Source organism: Heloderma suspectum, chromosome 1 (genome assembly GCF_057233095.1).
Source record: "Heloderma suspectum isolate Gila_16-S chromosome 1, 16-S_ref, whole genome shotgun sequence".
In the NCBI taxonomy this organism is placed as follows: domain Eukaryota; kingdom Metazoa; phylum Chordata; class Lepidosauria; order Squamata; family Helodermatidae; genus Heloderma; species Heloderma suspectum.
Genome location: NC_139458.1, coordinates 17,952,731 through 17,968,430, shown reverse-complemented (window position 1 = coordinate 17,968,430; position 15,700 = coordinate 17,952,731). Strand labels below are relative to the sequence as shown.

The 15,700-nt window shown below is 45.3% G+C and overlaps 1 protein-coding gene across 3 annotated transcripts in view; it reads right to left on the bottom strand.

The window, feature by feature from the left end:
* LOC146356967 (SERTA domain-containing protein 2-like) overlaps positions 1-15,700 on the bottom strand; it is a 30,144-nt gene that overhangs the window by 5,936 nt on the left and 8,508 nt on the right. The window lies entirely within an intron of this gene.

Here is a 15,700-nt window from a genome sequence, read left to right as displayed (position 1 = left end):
GGAGGCACTGAGCTGTGGTGTGTGGGATCCCCAAAAACTGAGCAGAGGGATGTTCCACAAGCAGAGCCCTTTCTCTTGTAGAAAGAAAACCCTGGATCCAACCCAAAGTTTCATGTGAAGTCTTAAATGCAGTGGCCTTCATTATCAAAGAGTGGTAGGACACCTTAAAGGCCAGGCTCTTTATTGTGGCATGAAGTTTCATGGATAGGCTATATAACACCTGTTATGAAAGCTCATTCCAGATATGTAAATGAACGATCGGCAAATGAGGAGAATAGCTTAAGACATAATAGGCATGTCCCTTTTAAGAATCCTGGATCAACTCATTTCCCAATGACAGTGCCATCACACGGTCAACATCCCTCAAATTACAAACGTTCTGCTTAGCAAGAAGTGAAGAGAAACAACTCTTCGGTGTAGCACCTTTTAATTCTACTTCCCTGGGATGAAAAAGAAAAGTTAATCGTGAATGTACATGGTTACAGGTTGGACCAGACAACCCACCAGGGTCCAACCTAAGGGAGGAATTCCTTCCATCGGTCAATCTTAACGACCCCGCCGCCCTCCAACTAGAGGGAGATAAATGGGGTCAAGTTTTGCCTATGAAATTGTCTTCTCTGGACATCTGTGACAACCCTCATTGTTTGCATGTAAGTTTTTATCTGAGCTTTGTAATTGCTCAATGTGGGCTATGTAGAGATTACTTTTGGTTATTTTATTTTATAATTAATTTATTTCTCTCTGATCCCTTCTCTTAACTTTAATAAAAGTTTCTTAATTGATAACCGGGGTCCAGCTAATTACCTTGATCACCCAAAGAATAGTTTCCCAGATGCTTGATTTACCCTATACTGATCTCAGCTAGATAAGGAGAAACAGGCTAAGGTTTGCCCAGTGGATTCAGCTGGCAGTGTCTCCCATCCCAAATTAACCACTCAATATATTTTGAGCAGTTCTCCTCAGCCTACAAGCCAGAGAGTAGCCAAAGGGTTGTGGCAGAATTTAAGAAAGGAGTATAGCAACCAGCCCACCTTGAAGGGTTGCTGTATGCCCTTCACAGCAACCTTATTTTTTATTATTATATTTATTACATTTATATCCCACTTTTTTCCCCTCTTTAAGGAACCCAAGATGGCGTACACAATCCTCCTCCTCTCCATTTTATCCTCACAACAGCAACCCTGTGAAGTAGGTTGGGCTGAGAGTCTGTGACTGGCTCAAAGTCACCCAGCAAGCTTCCATGGCCAAGTAGGGACGAGAACCTGGATCTCCCGACTCCCAGTCCAGCACTCTAACCACCACACCACACTGGCACCATACTTATCCATGCATTATGTTTTATACAATGCTTAGAAACTTTTGTACAGTGCTATATAAATAATAATGCCCGAGTGGTGCTCAAAACCTCCAAAAGTTGATGCATGGGCTCAAGAAAAAGGCTGAAGACTTTCCCATGTTTGATACAGAGAAAACGAGAGAATCCAGTGTGATCAAACCAAAACTAAGAGGGTAAGACTTAACTAGAAATCTACATCGTTGCAGAGACTGGTGAAATCTGGGTCTCGCAGATCTACTTTTGGCAAGCAACAGTTCAGAGTTCGTTCAACTGCTTCAATACAAAAATGTGGTGATGTTAGGAATACATACATCTGAGAGTGAGAGGCAGATTCAGGGTGGATCTTAAATATGCAGACCCTGCACATTACAGAGGGCCTCCCAACTTCCCTTTCATCTTAGCGCCGGGTACAGCCAGCAGCTGCTCAGCTGACTGCAGCAGTTGCCAGCTCCACGCTACAGACCAGGGCAAGCAAAGCTCCTAAGCAAAGGAAGAACTTATGAAGATATTTCTATGGCCGAGTGGTGCAACAGCCATTGCTACCCCTTCTTCTTTCCCCAAATACACATTCACAGAGATTCTAGCACTGCTGCTCAATTCTCTGAATAGATCTCCTCCCCCCACCGGAGCAAAAATATGCAAGAATAACCAAATGCAGAACAATTTACATAATTTAGGTTTGGATTGCTTTGTCCAGCTAGGAAGGCAAGAGGAAAACGCCCCACTTCAGGCTGAAGCCCTGCCCTTCTAGCTCCAGCAAGGTCTGAGGCACTGATCTATTGAGTTATGACCCTGCCTTTCCATGAAGACAGAAACATTACATAAAACCCCCCAAAAACATACTGACACAGTGAATCCTGACCATCCGGATTGCATAATGGCCCCTTTTTGCAGCAGGCATAAGAACAGTATGTACTAGCAAGGGTGACTGTACATGAGCCACATACTGGTACAGACACAAAGGCAGAGTCAGTGAGCATGTCTTGTAACATGTTAGCCACAGGTGTTGCACAACAAATGGTATGAAATCGTTATTACCACTCCAAGTGAACAAAAAATGTCTTAGTGGATGGAAAGCTCATCAAGCGATAGGCTCTTTGCTTCACAGCTAAAACTTCAACTGTATCTGTGAAAAGAGACCCAGTTAATGTCAGCACTGCAGTGATGGGAAATACTCCACACTGCTAGAAGTGTTCATATTAACCCTCCACCCTGCCCTGAAGCAGCAGGAATGCAATTTCTAAACCCTGAAGGGAGTCACCTGTCACATCAACCAAATGGCTGCGGAGAAAGCAGCTGCCTCTGCAGCACACGAAGCAAGGACCAAGACAACTGTTCATGCACTAGAAAGCAGTTATGCAAAAGCCCCTCATTGCTTTTGTTCAGACCTCATCCCCTCCTGTTTTCGTGAAGCCCTTCAATGACAGCCCATGCCGTTAAGATGCTTCATTGCTCTATTTTCCAAGCAAAGCTAGGACTGATTAAAGTTGTATACATGGGTCATTTGGCCCGCAGCTAATCAGTTAACTTCAGTAACCAATCAAATTTAAAATCAACAACTTGCAAGAATTCAGTGAAGTTGCCTTTTTTGAGAACACTGAGGAAGAGAAATGGGAGTATCAGCTTCAATTGTCCATGGCTCTGCTCAAAGCCAATTCACAGCCTCAAAAGCAAATTACTCTTTCTGAACTTCTGATACAAACTGGAACTAAAAGCCTGTTTGGCATGCTGGGGTGTGGGGAAGACTCCTTGTTTCTTGTTACTGCAAGATGTGACAAACTTCCTGTAACTGTTTGTATTCACTCTAAAAAGCATCCAGTAATGCTGGATATGTAATATGCGTAACTTGTTACTGCATAAGTATTATGTACATACTTTTGAAGCCACACAATGTTTGACATGCCAGGAGAGCAGTTCCAACAGCCCCCAGATTAGGCTAAGTTTTTCACAAGTATTCCTTGTGACTATGAATAGCCAGTTCAGATTTTCCAATGTTACTTTCCCAAGATATCTGAAAATGAACTTTTGTATTATTGCCTAAAGTCTTCTTCCAGATTCTGTAGTCTTCACTGCTTCTATTAGCAGAAGATGAGTGAAAACTATTTTCTCCACACTGAAAGTCCAAACAACCAATTTGACAGAAAGTAAACACCCAAAGACCAAGACATCTGAGCACAGGATGGATGTGAACACAGCTTTTAGGTGACTGTTCAGTTGAGAACAGCGGAGAGACTGTGACATGGGAGACTGTGCAGATATCAAAGGCCCAAAGAATGACTTAAGAGCCCATGATGGACTCAAGCTGAAGCAAAGGGAAACTGCTCCTGAGCAGGACCTGGATAAACTAAGTAGCCTGAACCTATACAGCAGGGGTCATAGAATCACAGAATAGTAGGGTTGGAAGGGGCCTACAAGGGTGGGCAACATGTGACCTTCTAGATGTTTTGGCCTATAACTACCATAATTCTTCACCATTAGCTATGTTGGCTAGGGCTGATGGGAGTTGTAGGCCAAAACATCTGGAGGGCTACAAATTGCTTACCCCTGCTATACAGCATTATATGTAGAGACAGGGGGGAAATTCATTTGCTTCATCTTTTAATGTGAGCATAGCTAATTAGCACTTCCTGAACCAGTACACAAACCAAAGTACAGTCATACTTTGATATTTGCATTTCTCCAGATTTTGGAATGAAGTTCTCAATCAAAAACTGTGCACAAGAGGTGCATATATTAGAAAAGTGTGCCCAAGCATGCATATATTAATTAAAATAATTTACAAAAACCCACTAGATAAAACTGCCTGCAAAAATGCATACATTGGGAGAATACATATATAGTAGAAGAAATGGTCAGAAAAATGCATAGAAATGTTCGTGTAGATTTCAAAAAATTGCAAACTGATGCAGAAACTGGACAAAATGAACTTGCGGCTGAAAAAATGAGAAACTGAAGAAACCAAAATTGAGAGATTCATCCATCCCTAGTTAGGCATGCCCAAGCCCATCGAAACTAATAGTTTGTGCAAGCCTAATTCTGCCTAGGATTACATTGAAAGAGAAATTGCTTTTGGCAAATATTTGGCTTATCTGACACTGCAACTGTTGTATTGTTTCTGTTTAAAGGCATACCAGGTTAAGATTTTTCAAAGGGACAAACTCACTCACTCTCACTTTTAACAGGCTCAGTTGGAATTTTATATAGTCAGGGCCAGAAATATTGGAACAAGGATAACTGTTTTGGCAGTTGGCTTCTGTACACCACCACATTGAAGTTGAAAGGAAATACAGCCAGATGGGAGCGAAGTCAGGACTTTCAGCTGTAATTCAAGGGGTTTGACAAAAGCGGGGAACTAACCATTCAGGAAGGACAGCCAGTGGCATACACACACACCCATCATTGCTGGCTCATAAGTAATGGAACGAATGGCTGACAAGCAGCTGCATGGCCAGGTGTGGCCTGTTTCCTGGGTACCCCATGACCAATCAAGCAGATAAAAGGCCTGCAGGTGGTTCTGAGTGTTACATTTGCATGTGGTAGCTGTTCACTGGAACTCCCAACATGAGGTCCAAAGGGGTGTCCATGCGAGTGAAGGAGGCCATCATTAGGCTGAGGAAACAACATAAATCCATCAGAGAGATAGCAAAAACAGTGCGAGTGGCCAATACAACAGTTTGGAACATCCTGAAAAAGAAGGAATTAACTGGCAAGCTTAGCAACAGCAAAAGGCCTGGCAGACCATGGAAGACAACTAAAGTGGATGACCACAGAATTCTGCTCATGGTGAAGAGGAACCCTTTCACAACATCTAGCCAGGTCAAGAACGCTCTTGAGGAGGTAGGCATGTCATTGTCAACATCTACAGTCAAGAGACGGCTTTATGAATGTAAACGCAGAGGCTTCACAACAAGGTGCAAACCACTGGTAACACTCAACAGAAAGGCCAGATTAGCCTTTGCCAGCAAACACCTAAAAAAGACTGCCCAGTTCTGGAATAAGATTCTTTGGACTGATGAGACCAAGATTAACTTGTACAAGAATGATGGGAAGACAAAAGTATGGCGAAGGAAAGGAACAGCTCATGATCCAAAGCATACCACATCATCTGTCAAACATGGTGGAGGCAGAGTTATGGCATGGGCATGTATGGCTGCCAATGGAACCGGGTCACTGGTGTTTATTGATGACCTGACTGCTGATCAAAGCAGCAGGATGAATTCTGAAGTGTATAGGGCTATACTTTCTGCTCAGATTCAGCCGAATGCTGCCAAACTGATAGGACGCCGCTTCATATTGCAGATGGATAATGACCCCAAACATACAACAAAAGCTACCCAAGAGTTTCTCAAGGCAAAGAAGTGGGATGTTCTTCAATGGCCAAGTCAGTCACCTGATCTCCACCCAATAGAGCAAAGCATGCTCTATTGCACACTCTTTGGACCATTTCAGTTCCATCAGGGATCAACAATGAGCGCGTGCTGCTGGATAATAGTAGTTTTGTGGCTCAACCATAATTTTCTTCTCCCCTCCCCCCGCCTCTCCAAGTTTTAGGTTTTATAATAGTCGACCAAATTGTTGGTGAGGCAAACATAAGATTGACATTAAATGTAGAGGCAATAAGAATTCAACCAGTGCATTGGGCTTTTTGTCCTGGCCGCAGGAAAATCATCGAAACACAGGATACTATTTCTGTTTTGTTCGTTTTGAGATTCTGTGCTCTGGTGCACTCAAGAGGTTGTTTACCAGATCTAAAGAGGAACCTGCCCTTCTCAAGCAGGAGTCAGCAGTGTTAAACAGTTTCACAGTAGGACTCCTTTCTAGTCAGCCATCAACAACCAATTAAGAAGCCCCTCATTTACAGGGGATGTTTGCCTGAAGCCTAAGGTGGCTTTGGTAATCATAATCATCGCACTTTTCTGTTTAAACACAACCAAAAACTAAGGTGCAAATCATTAAAAGACAACACTAAGAACAGCAATTTAAGAACCATTTAAAACTAGTTTTAACAAAATTAACTAGTGATGACACAAACATGTAACAACCTGATTTGATATAGGAATTTGCCCAGCTTGAAAGTATAACAAACCAAGGTCATTTTGTTGAGAAATTATTATCTGACTTGGAATGCAACATGAGATTCTACATGTGCAAAATAAGTGAGTTTTCAACCGTCCCTAAAAATTTCATCTATTTTTGTCCAAGTCCCAGTCACTAATACCAGCTCCAAGGAACCATGCAAGCAGCTACTGGCATAAGACACAGCTGAGCAAAACTTCCTTTGGAGCCTTCAAAATCAGTCTTTGGGAACTTTTGCCCAGCTGCCTGTTGCAGCATCCAGGACTTGGACAAATAGATGACATTTTGAAGAGCAACTGAAGACTCGCCAAAAAATGGAAGCGGTTTTTGAAAACAAAAGTGAAAGCAAAACTTAAAAGACTTACAAGCATTGCAAGACAGGAGATAAATCTTGGAAAGAAGGGAAACTTTTAAAAACTTTAAGAAAACCTAGAAGTACAGCACCAATTCCAAACTAAACTAAGGGGAGCTCACCTACTACTGGTTTTAGCCAACTCTGCCTTGTCAGAAGGCTTTCAGTCTCTTGCAGAAGAGAGGCAACCATCAGCCATGCCCTAGGGACCTCCTCAAGGCTAAGCTACGCAGTGTGTTCTACCTTGACTTACTACTGATGCTTACAAGGAACTCCAGGGTTTGCAGTGACCTCTATCATCTTCGAAGTACTGGCACTGAGCTAAAGCCGGAAACAGACGACTCCTTCAGAGAGTTGTAGACTTCAGAGAGTTGTAGATAGTTTGAAAAGAGGGAAATTGCTTGCAGTATATGGAGAAAACAAGAGAATTCCAGAAAAACGTTTATTTCTGCTCCATTGACTACGCTAAAGCCTTTGATTGTGTGGATCACAACAAACTGTGGCAAATTCTTAAAGTGATGGGAGTACCAGACCACCTTACCTGTCTCCTGAGAAACTGTACGAGGGTCAAGAAGCAACAGTAAGAACCAGACATGGAACAACCGAGTGGTTCAAAATTGGGAAAGGAGTACGACAACGCTGCATATTGTCACCCTGCTTATTTAAGTTATATGCAGATTACATCATGAGAAACGCCGGGTTGGATGAATCACAGGCCGGAATTAAGATTGCTGGGAGAATTATCAACAACCTCTGATACGCAGATGATACCACCCTAATGGCAGAAAGCGAAGAGGATCTAAAGAGCCTCTTGTTGAGGGTGAAAGAGGAGAGTGCAAAAGCTGGTTTGAAACTCAACATTAAAAAAACGAAGATCATGGCATCTGGCCCCATCACTTCCTGGCATATGGAAGGGGAAGAAATGGAAGCAGTGACATTTTTTATTTTCTTGGGCTCCAAGATCACCGCAGACGGTGACTGTAGCCATGAAATTAAAAGACACTTGCTCCTTGGGAGGAAAGCTATGGCAAACCTAGACAGCATAGTAAGAAGCAGAGACATCACCTTGCCCACAAAGGTCCGTCTAATCAAAGCCATGGTTTTCCCAGTAGTAATGTATGGCTGTGAGAGCTGGACTATAAGGAAGGCTGAGCGCCGAAGAATTGATGCTTTCGAACTGTGGTGCTGGAGAAGACTCTTACGAGTCCCCTGGACTGCAAGGAGGTCAAATCAGTCCATCCTAAAGGAAATCAACCCCAAGTGCTCATTGGAAGGACAGATACTGAAGCTGAAGCTCAAATATTTTGGCCACCTAATGCGAAGAGAAAACTCTCTGGAAAAGACCCTGATGCTGGGAAAGACTGAAGGCAAAAGGAGAAGGGGACGGCAGAGGATGAGATGGATAGATAGCATCACGGATGCAATGAATATGAACTTGAGCACGCTCCAGGAGAGAGCGCAGGACAGGACGGCCTGGTGTGCTATGGTCCATGGGGTCACGAAGAGTTGGACACGACTGAACAACAATATATTCTTGCCTCTTGGGGAGGGAGCGCAGCTCAGGGGAAGAGCACATGCTTTGCCTGCAGAAGGTTCCAGGTCCAATCCTTGGCATCTCCATCTCTCAGAGCACTTTCAATGCTCTTGAAAATTACTTCTATCTCCCACCCTTGCTCCGATCCTCTAGTTTCCCCAAAATAGAAATTACTATTAATCCACTTTGTTGGTGGAGGCATATGCCTTTAGCAACCAGCTGTACTAGCAGCACTGTTTGGAACACACTGTGTCAGAATGTTGCAAACTGCCAACGAGATTTACCAAACAGCAAATAGATCTAGCTATCCTTGCCATTTAGGTACTTTTCTTGAAAATGCATGAATCAGAAGACAAGTCTTCTGTTGAGTCTGTTTCCCGCCTCCCAGCTGAGCAGAGCAGAGCAGAGCAAGCTGCTCCAGCTGGTCCAGGGACTACAGAAGCAGGCAAGCTCCCAGAGAGCGAGCGAACAGAGCGAGAGAACAGGGGGAGCAAACAGGAGTTGGCCAGGGGAGTTGCAGTGGTTGAAGAGACAAAGGAGACAAAGGAGACAGAGGCTAAGAGGTAAGTGGGTTGCAGGAAGCCCAGGGCGCTGCCCTTTATCCTTCTGACTGGCTGTGAGCTCACCAGGAGCTTCTGAGAGCTCCAACTGAATTGGAGGGGTGTGGCCTGAGTACTCCCAGCAGCTGACTGGGCGGGAAGCTTCAGTCTGTTTCCCGCCTCCCAGCTGAGCAGAGCAGAGCAGAGCAAGCTGCTCCAGCTGGTCCAGGGACTACAGAAGCAGGCAAGCTCCCAGAGAGCAAGCGAACAGGGGGAGCAAACAGGGGGAGCAAACAGGGGGAGCAAACAGGGGTTGGCCAGGGGAGTTCGGCAGGGGAGGTCAAGGGGGAGGCCCCTAACATTTTTTTTGAACTAACTTTTTCCCATTTATTTGTCTTGTAACACACACTTCCACACCAGTGGGACTCTGCTTTTAACCTCTACTGAGTAGAGGAGCAGGCACAGGCTAGTCTAGAACAATCACAAAGCTAGACACAAAAAGGGAAAAGGGGCTATGGAAGGACAAGACTCTCCAGTGGTGGTGACCTGCAAGGTGTGTGCAATGTTTGTTTTCTTGCCTGAGAACAACATGGCCTACACCTGCAACAAGTGCAAGTTGATCACGCTGCTGGAGGAAAAAGTAAGTGGACTGGAGCGGCGACTGTCAACCCGCCGGGGAATAAGAGAACACGAAGAGTTCTTGGACAGAATGGGGGAACTACAGCAGCAAAGGGCAGACCAGAAGCTTGAAGAGCAACAGCAAGATGAGGCAGAAGTGGAAAATGCTGAGGAGAAGAAAAATGGAGTAGAGGATACTCCTTGGAAAACGGTGACAGTTAGGAGAAGAAGAACTAGACGCCACTCTGCACCAGTGGAAGCGGTGGAGCTGTGGAACCGATTCCAGGTACTTGCAGATGAGACTGGAGGACAGCCTGCAGAGGAAGAATCACAGGGGAACCTGCATGAGAGTGAGCAAGAGGCTAAAGGTCAGTCAAACAGAGGCGATGAAACCCAGGCCTACAAGAAGAAGAAGAGAAGAGTGGTAGTAGTGGGAGACTCCTTGCTGCGTGGGATCGAGACCCAAGTATGTCGCGAAGACCCGTGGACTCGCCAGGTATGTTGTCTCCCGGGAGGACAGATTAGAGACGTGACTGAAAGGTTGCCTGCACTCATAAAGCCCACTGACAGGTATCCCTTTCTTCTCATCCATGTGGGAACAAATGATACCGCCAAGCGGAGCTACGAAGAGATCACGTCAGACTTTGAAGCTTTGGGAAGGAAACTCAAGAACTTTGGGGCCCAGATAGTTTTCTCATCCATCCTTCCAGTAGTTAGAAGAGGGATAGAAAGGGAACGAAAAATACTCCGGGTGAATGACTGGCTACGAAGGTGGTGCCGACGAGAGAGATTTGGATTCTGGGACCACGGGCTATACTTCCTGGAAGATGGGCTGTTGGCTAGGGATGGGTTGCACCTCACAAAGGCTGGGAAGAATGTGTTTGGCCACAGCATGAAGAACTTCATCAGGAGGGCTTTAAACTGAATCCTACGGGGAAGGGAGATGTAATGTTGGGGGTAACAATGGACGTAGGCGCATGCACTGCAATGGAGAGAACAGCGCTGATAGCGCCCAATAATAGTCTTCAGACACATGTAGGAAGAAAGCCAGACTATGAAGCACATGGTCTTCGATGTCTATATACTAATGCCCAGAGTATGGGAAACAAACAGAACGAACTTGAACTCTTAATACAGGAGGGAAATTATGACTTGATAGGTATAACTGAGACTTGGTGGGATGACTCTCATGACTGGAATACAGCAGTTGAAGGATATAACTTGTTCAAAAAGAACAGGAGGAACAGAAAGGGAGGCGGGGTTGCACTGTATGTGAAAAATACATATCTCTGCACAGAAATACAGGAGGAGGAGCTTGGTAGCCCCATCGAGAGCATCTGGGTTGAAATAAATGGAGCAAAGAATAAAAGGAACCTGGTGGTCGGAGTCTACTACCGGCCACCCAATCAAGGAGAAGCCAAGGATGAAACTTTTGAAAAGCAAATAGCCAATGTTTTAAGGAAGCATGATGTAGTAGTAATGGGGGACTTCAATTTCCCCGATATTTGTTGGGAGACAAATTCTGCAAAACATGGCCCCTCCAGGAAATTCCTGACTTGTGTGGCGGATAACTTCCTCCTACAGAAAGTAGAGGAAGGAACTAGAGGATCGGCTATCCTTGACTTGATCCTAACCAACAGAGATGACTTAGTGGATAAAGTAGCAGTTACAGGAACTCTGGGGGAAAGCGACCATGTTGTACTTGAGTTCTTGGTTCTAAGGGAAGCAAAAGCCGAGTGTACTCAAACGCGTACCCTGGATTTTAGGAAAGCTGATTTTAATAAACTCAGAACAATGATCAGTAAGGTCCCATGGCAAACAATGCTAGCGAGAAAAGGAGTCCAAGATGGGTGGGAACTTTTAAAAAAGGAAATTCTCAAGGCACAATCACAAACAATTCCAACAAGAAGAAAAGGTGGAAGACAACAGAAGAAGCCAATGTGGCTTCACAAAAAGCTTAGGGATGACCTGAAAACAAAAAAGGACACATATAAGAAGTGGAAAGAAGGCCAAGTAACAAAGGAAGAGTACAGGCAGGTAGCACAGAATTGCAGGGATGGCGTCAGGAAGGCTAAAGCGGAGAACGAGGTGAGGTTAGCGAGGGATGCTAAAAACAACAAAAAGGCTTTCTTCAGCTACGTGCATAGTAAAAGGCAGAGGAAAGAAATGGTTGTTCAGCTATTAAATAAGGATGGCAAAATGATAACAGATGACAAAGAAAAGGCAGAGGTGCTCAATTCCTACTTTGGCTCAGTCTTCTCCCAAAAGAGGGTCTATGACCCCCCTGGCAAAGGCGAAGTACAGGCTGAAGGGGCAGGATTGCAGCTTGAGATCGACAGGCATATGGTCAAGGGACACCTCATTACTTTGAATGAGTTCAAATCTCCAGGGCCAGATGAACTGCATCCTAGAGTAATAAAGGAACTGGCAGAAGAACTCTCAGAACCGCTGTCTATTCTCTTTGAGAAATCATGGAGGACCGGGGAAGTGCCAGATGACTGGAGGAGGGCTAACGTTGTCCCTATCTTCAAAAAGGGTAAAAAGGAGGAACCTGGGAACTACAGACCAGTCAGTCTGACATCAATCCCTGGGAAAATTCTGGAGCAGATCATAAAGCAATCCATCTGGAAGCACCTTGACAACAATGCCGTGATTACTCGAAGCCAACATGGATTTGTCAAAAACAAGTCCTGCCAGACAAATCTGATCTCATTTTTTGATCAAGTCACCTCCCTTGTAGACCGTGGGAATGCTGTAGACATCATATACCTCGACTTCAGCAAAGCTTTCGACAAAGTGCCCCATGATATCCTGATGAGCAATCTTGCTCGAAGTGGGCTAGATGAAACAACGATCCAGTGGATCCACAGTTGGCTACAGAATCGGACTCAAAGAGTGCTTATCAATGGGACCTTCTCAAGCTGGGGAGAGGTAACGAGTGGGGTACCGCAGGGCTCAGTCCTGGGCCCAGTGCTCTTCAACATTTTTATTGATGACTTGGAGGAGGAGGTGCAGGGAATGCTGATCAAATTTGCAGATGACACAAAATTGGGAGGGATAGCTAATACTTTGGAAGACAGAAACAAAATTCAAAGTGATCTGGATAGACTGGAGTGCTGGGCAGAAAACAACAGAATGGCATTTAATAGGGACAAATGCCAAGTTCTGCACCTAGGAAAAAGAAACCAAATGCACAGTTACAAGATGGGGGATACGTGGCTCAACCACACTACGAGCGAGAAGGATCTTGGAACTGTCGTCGATCACAAGCTGAATATGAGCCAACAATGTGATGTGGCTGCAAAAAAGGCAAATGCTATTTTGGGCTGCATTCATAGAAGCATTGCTTCCAAATCCCGGGAAGTACTAGTTCCCCTCTACTCAGCACTGGTTAGGCCTCATCTGGAGTACTGTGTCCAGTTCTGGGCACCACACTTTAAGAAGGATGCAGACAAGCTGGAGAGGGTTCAAAGGAGGGCAACAAAGATGATCAGGGGACTGGAAACAAAGCCCTATGAAGAGAGACTGAAAGAACTGGGCATGTTTAGCCTTGAGAAGAGAAGACTGAGGGGAGATATGATAGCACTCTTCAAGTACTTGAAAGGTTGTCACAGAGAAGAAGGCCAGGATCTCTTCTTGATCATCCCAGAGTGCAGGACACGGAATAATGGGCTCAAGTTACAGGAAGCCAGATTCCGGCTGAACATCAGGAAAAACTTCCTGAGTGTCAGAGCAATACGGCAATGGAACCAATTACCTGGGGAGGTGGTGGGCTCTCCCACACTGGAGGCCTTTAAGACGAGGCTGGACAGCCATTTGTCAGGGATGCTCTGACTTGGATTCCTGCATTGAGCAGGGGGTTGGACTCGATGGCCTTGTAGGCCCCTTCCAACCCTACTATTCTATGATTCTACAATCCAGGGAAGACTATGGAGAAAAGCAAATGCAGAACAGCAGATCCCAGCTTCTCTGCTTCAGCTTCCCTTTCCTGAGATATGTAGTAGTTTCATCTGAATCAGTCACCTTGGTTGTTCATTTCTTGTGATCTAGATTAGTTGCTCTCTTGTCCTACTTGATGTAATCTAGCACCTAAGAGACTTTATCCATTCATTTCTTTTGTTAACTATAAGTGCAAATATATTGGAAGACATATTTTACATGTATAGTTGTACTTTTTATAATGCTAAGACAGAAAGGGCTGGTGCAGATATAGCAGTGGTAAGCTCTAAACCACAATTACATTCTTCCTCCCCCACATGCCCTCTCTGATGCCAATTTTTTTCTGTTCACTTAAAACGCAATTAAGCATTATATTGGCATCGACACGAACTGTGGTTAATGCTAATCAGGCTCCCTGCTTAACCAGAAAATTTGCTTACATGTGATCAGTATTTTAAGGCTTAGAAAATTCACTACATACTTAAGACAAGATGAATCAAGAAAACTTTAAGTAGTTTAAGAAAATGGAAATACATGAGCAGAAGACATATGTATAGTTTGTTATAGTCCTTAGCTGAAGCTAAGCAGGTTTAAAGCTGTTCAGGGCAAGTATGCCATTAATATTGTGCTTCTAGTAACGTGACATTTTATTTGGATTTAATATATATAAATTATGCAGTTAAAAAGCAGAATAACAGTGCAAGGCAACATGCTGTCCTCACCATCATGTGTGGCCCAACACAGGTGCCCTGCCCCCCAATTCCTCCCCTCTGTGCCACCACACACAGTGTACTAGGAGAGTCATCCCCACACACGCTGCTTCCCAGCAGACTCAGGATGGAAGGAGGGACATTCTCAGCACATAGAGAATGGAGGGAAGAGTGGGTGTGCATGTGTGTGACTGCACGGTCAGCCCCTGACCCATCAACTTATGTGGCCCTTGGGTGGGCAAAAGGTTGCAAACCCCTGGTATACATGTCTACTCAGGCCTATTGAACTCAATGAGATGTACTTCCAGGTAAGCGTGCATAGGACTGCAACCAAATAACCCTATATACCAATAATGTGGCAGGAGGAAGGGGGGGTGAGATGCATCAGTAGAACTACCATGTCCTATAACTGCTCAGCTCGTGAGGAAGAAAAGCAAAGAAAATCACATAATGGAATAAAACAAACCTTTCCCCCAGTGTCCCTGGAAACACCGCAAAAGTGCACAGATCAGGGGTTGTGCCAGCAATGACACCCTCATGTCACCCACACAAAGGGAGCCAATGAACTCACAATGGCAAAGAAATGCCCCCACCATACATCCCTGCATCACGACACACACGATGCCATAGCACCACCAGTCCTTCAGCCCCTGTGGCACAGCCAGCCATGACCCCACTACTGCAAGTCTCCAGGTACCCCTACAGGCAGGAATTCAAATCCTCTTACGCTGCTCGTAGCGACTGTTTTGGAGCGCAACACATACAAAGGGAAGGATGTACAGCTCACACAACACAGCACCCACATAGTTCCCTCGGTAGGAAGCCTGCAGAGACTGCACACAGGCCTCCTGGGACAAGGATTCGAAACCTACCCAGGGAGAGGCTCTTTTGCCAAGCAGCCAAAGGAAGGGCTCAGAACATGCAACAAGGGCAGCCACTGACAACAGCAACCTCCAGGGGCTCACTCCAAAAAGCACAGGGTTGAGAAGGGAATTCAAGCTCCACCAGGAGGAAGGGGGGTGGAGAATGGTCCAACTCACCTTTTGCATGCCTGACCTACAACAGTTGCATCATAGGTAGAATAGAGGGAGCCCCCAGGACTCAAGCCCACACTGCAAGCTCCACAGAGCAGTTCCCTAGCCACTCAGCCACAGTAGGAGACAAGGAACAGCCATACCATGGGGTATTTCTTTTCCCTTCTGCCCTAAGACTCAAAACCCAGCTCACATTTTACATGGAGTTTCAAATCCAGGATACAACCCTGCACAAAAAAGAATTGGGGGGTATACACCCAGGCACACCTTAGGAGGAGTGCTGCATGGACTAACCAGCCCCTCTGACGAACCCACCCCTGCAAACCCATGTGAATAATCCACACACCCTTGCCATTTTACCCGATAAGCTAGCCTTGCCAGACAGAATCCCAACAGGCCTCAGTGCCTCTCTGCCTCCCCTCCACCGACTGACTGCTTCATCCACCCTGGCAGCAGCACCCATCTCACTTGTGCCCAAGAGATCTGTCCCCTCACTGTCAGGCAAACCTGAATAATCAGGCCCTGGAGGGGCCACTGTCTCTGAGTCCATCAACTCCCTGCA